Below are 5,865 nucleotides of genomic sequence, written 5' to 3' on the forward strand. Positions count from 1 at the left end.
CCTTCCTTCCTTCCTTCCTTCCTTCCTTCCTTCCTTCCTTCCTTCCCTCCCTCACATTTCCCTCCTCCTTCCTTCCCTGCCTCCCTTGCTTCCTATAGCACTTTATATTTACAAAGTATTTTATATCCATGTCTCATCTGGTCTTCACAAGGTAGGCAGTATAAACATTATTTACACTCCCAACCCCACTCCCATCACCAGATGATGGAAGGCCAGCTTGGTTGGGTACAGGAGGACTGAATGTGGAGTCAGCAGACTTAAAGTGGGATCCTGCCTCTGCTACTTTAAAAAAAAGAAAAAGTTCTAAACTCCCAATTCCATACCTTGCTGGCTGCATGAACTTGCCTGAGTTACTTCCATCTCGGGACTTCCGTTTTCTCATCTGTAAGATGAGATGACTGCATTGGACAATCTTTAAGGCTTCTGCCACTTCAAAATCTCAGGAACCTTGGAAACAGAGGCTCCAGGTGTTTAAGTGACTTTGCTACTGTCATAGACATCCTCAAGTCAGGTTTCTGTCTTTAGATTCAGTGCTTTTTAATTTTTTTATTTAATGAATGCCATTCTCCCTCCAATGTGCACAGATGAATTTCTCTTGAGGATAAGAGGAGGGAGAGAGGAGAGGAAAAAAAAAAGGGTAGGAGAATGAGGACAGGAGGTGTGTTTTTTCCTCACTCCCAAGTTGAAGACCTCCTCAAGTCAAATGGAAACCTTGCCCCACAGAACACTGTGGCTTTCAGAACTCTGCGGGACATTCCAAAGCCCCTTGTCCCATATCCCAGCTCCCTCCTTCCTCCTGTCATGGAAACAATTTGTCCTTTGGGCATCCCTCAGGAGCTCTCCCCTCTTTCAGGTTCAGAACCTGTGGGAGGTGGTGAGGGGTATGAGGAGGGATGGAACTAAGGGCTGGGTGAGGAAAATTGAGCAGGTTAATGTTATAATTAAACTTAGCTGAGTATTGATGTGTCTCTAATTATCAGGGTGGAGTGTAATTGATGGGGACTGGGAAAGGTATGTAGGAAGGGCTGCTGTGAGTAAATCCACCAATCCTTAGCACATGTCACTTTGGGTCTCCAGTGAGAGATTCTGTCTTTGGAGTTTTAAACCCAAAGTCCTACCTGAGCAGGAGAATTTCACTTGAACCAGATATGTCATGAAGCCTTTATCTACCAAAGTGTTCAGTGACCCCAGACCTTTCTTTTCCCACCTAGAGAAGACAGAATTCAGGGATGCAAGGGACTTATGTTGTCATCTAATCAAATCTTCCCATTTTACAGAGAAGAAAACTGAGGCCTGGAGAGAAGTGATTCCCTGAAGTCCACAAATGTAGTAACAGAAGCAGAATTGGAACCCAGGACCTCTGACTCTGATTCCAGCATTCTGCTTTAGCTCCTTGAGGGTAGGAATTTTTTCATTTTTGTCTTTGAATCCCTAGCACCTAACACAGTGTCTAGTACGTAGTAGGCATTCAATAAATGCTTGTTGATGATTACTTAATTGCCATTTCATGTCAGAAACTATGGTTAAGGCTTCAGAGGCCTGTTGGTTTTTTCTGGGAATGGACGAAAGGGAGACAGTAAAATACAACGGACAGTGCATTGACTCTGGAGTCAGATGATCGGGATTCAAATCCTGCTTCTGCTGCTTCCCAGCATGACCTTGAACACATCACTTCCCTGGGCCTCAGTTTTAGCATCTGTTAAATGAGAGTGTTGGAGTAGAGGGTCTCCAAGGTTCTCTCTAGCTCTGTGACTCCATGACATTTCCCACCCCAGTGTGGTGTTCTAATGACCACTCCATGCCTGGACACTCTCAGGAGTCAGTTAATGACCTTATACGAGCTTTCATTATCTGGGGAGTCCAGGGCTTTGACCGATGGGAGGGAACCAAAGAAATAAAACACGGCAGCTGGGTGGCCCGGTGGATAGAGTGCTGGACTTCGGGTCAGGAATACCTGAGTTCAAATCTGGACTCAGACACTTACTTGCTGTGTGACCCTGGGCAAGTCATTTAACTTTTCTATGTTTCTGTTTCCTCAATTGTAAAATGCGGGATAATAATAGCACCTGCCTTTCAGGGTTGTGTGAAGAACAAATGAGATAATATTTACAAAGTACTTTGCAAACTTCAAAATGCTGTATAAATTCCAGCTATTACGACGGTCCGTACCATGTCATAGGTTTGTGTATTTGTAATGGTAGGGAAGACTGTAAAGGAGGTCAGAGTTTGTGAAAGGACAAAGAGGGATTTGGGGGCATCCCCCAATATACTGGGGAAGATGGACCGTGGAAACATGTTGTAAAACCCCTACAAGCTTGTGGGCTCGTACTGTAGGAAGAGGAAGTAGTAGAAGACTCAGCTCGGACCCTCTCTCTTCTCCTGGGCGAGCCAGGGCCTATCGCCTGACTTCCTCATGCCTCAGTTTCCTAACTTAGAAAATAGGGGTTAGTGAAGCCTCCACTTTGTCTTGCAGGGTTTTTATGTGGGTCAGATTCACTAATGTTTCTTAAAAGTTTGTTGTAACCCACAGAGTATGAAATAGCAACGGTCAGTAAGTACTGAGCTGTTATTACGAAGAACCGTCATAGCATCACAGAGCTGGAGAGTGAAGAGACCTCAGAGGTCGTCTCATTCAACCCCCTCATTTTGTAGAGGGGGACAATGAGCCCTGGAAAGATTAAGCAGTTTGTTCAAGGTAGGAAGTCCCAGCAGAAGCTAGGATTTGAATCAGGGTTGAAAAGGGGGACAATAAGTATCTTATATAGTACCTCCTATGTGCCACTCACTCTGCTAAGCATTTTGCAAATATCTTATTTGATCCTCACAACAATCCCGTGAGGTGGGTGTTGCTGTTAACCTCATTTTACTGGGCAGTTAGGTGGTATAGTGAGTATTGGGCCTAGAGTCAGGAAGACCTGAGTTCAAATTTGGCCTCAGACACTTCCTAGCTGTGTGACCTTGGGCAAGTCCCCAAGCAAATCACTTAACCCTGTTTGCCTCAGTTTCCTCATCTATAAAATGAGCTGGAGAAGGAAATGGTGAACCATTCCAGTATCTTTGCCAAGAAAACCCCAAATAGGGTCACGAAGAGTCAGACATGACTGCAACAACTAAACCACAACAACAACAGTTGAGGAAACTGAGGCAAACAGAGGTTAAGTGATTTGTTCAGGGTCGTACAGCTAGTAAGTATCTGGGGACATATTTAAACTTAGATCTTCCTGACTCCAACTCCAGGGCTCTATCCACTGAATCATCTAGCTGCTTCAGTTGAGGGATCGATCAGAGAAAACTATTTCAAGGAGATTAGTTTTGGGCCTGAGATTTGAAGACAGCGAAGGACGTGGACCAATGGAGAGATTGCAAAAGGCTTCTACTTTGGCCCCTATGATTTCTTTTCCTCTCTCTCTCTCTCTCTGTCTCTCTCTCTCTGTCTCTGTGTTTTGGTGGTGGGTAGTTGATCTTGTTTTGCTTTTGCTCTCTGATTAGAGACCCTGAAAATGGCGCCAGACCATCATACTGGGATTGCCTTCATTAGCTTCATCATGTTTCTTTTCTTTTCTTTTTTAATAGTTGATTTTCTTTTATTAACACATATACATTTACTTGTCTTCTGGCTTGTTGAAGCAGTTGGTTAGACAACACTTGCCACAATAATGTCTGTCAAAATGGCTAGCCATAAAGACCCCAGCACCACATTCATCAGAAGGGCACTCTCGTCAAAGGCGGCTAATCTTGCCATTCTCCTCAACCTTATAGTACTTCAGAACAGCAAGCTTAACCGTCTTTCTCTTATGCTTGTTCTTTTTGGGAGTGGTGTAAGACTCTTCTTTCTCTTCTTGGCACCACCATGAAGCCTCAGAACAAGATGAAGGGCAGACTCCTTCTGAATGTTGTAGTCAGACAAGGTTCGTGCATCTTCCAGTTGCTTGTCCGCAAAAATCAATCTTTGTTGAGCAGGGGGAATACCTTCCTTATCTTGTATCTTGGCCTTGGCATTTTCAGTAGTATCAGATGGTTTGGCCTCAAGGGCGATGATCTTCCCTGTCAAAGTCTTCACGAAAATCTGCATTGTGGCACTGGGTCCACCCATTGATGGCAGATCCAAAAGAGCTTCATCATGCTTCAAAAGCTCTTACTGCTTTCTACTTTCACAAATACCATTTAGGAAACATTTATTTGTCCTCTGTCTCCATCCCATCCTGAGCAAAGCTGAAAGAGCCTTAGAGTTGAGCCCGAGGGACTGTTCAACAGGGATGGAGCTCAATGGGACCAACACTATAATCTTGGCTGTCATCTTGGGTTTTCCCTACCCAGTAAGATTTTTCAGCTGGGGTACTTCCCTGCTCCTTCTACTGGTTTCCACATAAATGTTACTCGATAACATTGTCCTCTATCTTAGTGCCTCCTTTTTACATCTCCCTCAGCCTCTTCTATTCAATGAATCAACTGATCAACAATCATTTATTTATTTAGTGACTCCCATGACTATTGCCAGGCACTGTGCTAGGCAATGGAGATACAAAGACAAAATCGAAAAACAATTCATATCCTGAATGATTTTACGTTCTAATGGAGGAGATGAAATTAACATATCCAGGTATATGCAAAAGAAACAGAAAGCAAATTAGCTTTAGAGAGGAAGATAGAACAGTTAGGGTTAGGGGGACTAGGAAAGGCTTCATGCAAAAGGAAGTACTTTAGGTAAGTCTTGAAGGAAACCAGGAATTCCAGGAGGTAGAGGTGAAGAGGGAATATGTTCTAGAAGAAGGCTATAGCCAGGACAAAGACATGGAGACTCAAGATGGAGCATTGTGTGTGAGGACTAATCAGAAAGCCAATTTGGTTGGATTGTACAGTGTGAGGCAAGGAGTAATGTGTTTCTCTCTCTCTCTCTCTCTGAGGCAAGTGGGGTTAAGTGACTTGCCCAGGGTCATACAGCTAGTAAGTGTTTGAGTCCATATTTGAATTCAGGTCCTTCTGACTCCAGGGCCAGTGTTCTACTTCTCTTTTTCACAGACCATCTTCTTTCTATAGATTCCACCTTTCATCCACAAGTGGTTTTCTCTCTGCAAACCCTGTCTCTTCTTTTCAGCCCTTACCTTCTCTCCATCTTTCTGTACATTTTGGATTTTTCTCCAGACTCCATATTTGCTCATCATACCCCTTCTTTCCCTCATATATGTCCATCCTTAAATTTTTTTTTATGAGCCCTGCTTTCTCCTCTTAGATCCTATGGATCCCTTCTTTCTACAGACTTCATCTTTTCTCCTTGGATCCCATTCTTTTCTCCAAAGTCTGATATTTTCTCTTCATATCCTGTTTCTCCTCCCCTAAGAATGTTTATTGGCCTTTTTTTTTGGTAGTGAGGATGGATGTGTGCTCACCCAGCCATACACTCTTTCCTAGACCCCTTGTTACTCTTTTTATGAGACTGTCGACTCAGCCTAAGGGTACATTGCAGTCTGTGGCCAGAGAAGAGACCACAGGTAACTGACCCATGTTTGGAGGGACCCAATCCATGATTTGGCTTCATTATTGACTGGGAGGCAGTTGGCAAATATTGATTAAGGACCTTTAGAAAAGAAAACACTGCCCTAACACCCTTATTGATTCAGTAACCTCCTCTGTGTTAGGCACTGTTCCTAGACCTGACCTGATCAGGACACTTGTCATAGGGTGCTTCTATTCTACTGCCTCAAAACCCTGACCAACCTTCAGCCTCACATCTTATTGCATCCTTATTGCTGATGCTGGCATTTATGTACTACTTGAAGGTTTTTTTTGTTGTTTTTTTTTGCTAGGCAATGGGGTTAAGTGACTTGTCCAGGGTCACACAGCTAGCAAGTGTTATGTGTTTTTTAA

General features: G+C 43.6%; 1 pseudogene; it reads right to left on the reverse strand.

Annotated features, from left to right (window-relative positions):
- Positions 1 to 3,598: 3,598 nt before the first annotated feature.
- On the reverse strand, positions 3,599 to 4,072 carry LOC114050201 (annotated as a pseudogene).
- Positions 4,073 to 5,865: the final 1,793 nt, after the last annotated feature.

The sequence above is a fragment of the Vombatus ursinus genome, unplaced genomic scaffold, assembly GCF_900497805.2.
Source record: "Vombatus ursinus unplaced genomic scaffold, bare-nosed wombat genome assembly UNPS02014798.1, whole genome shotgun sequence".
NCBI classification, from domain to species: domain Eukaryota; kingdom Metazoa; phylum Chordata; class Mammalia; order Diprotodontia; family Vombatidae; genus Vombatus; species Vombatus ursinus.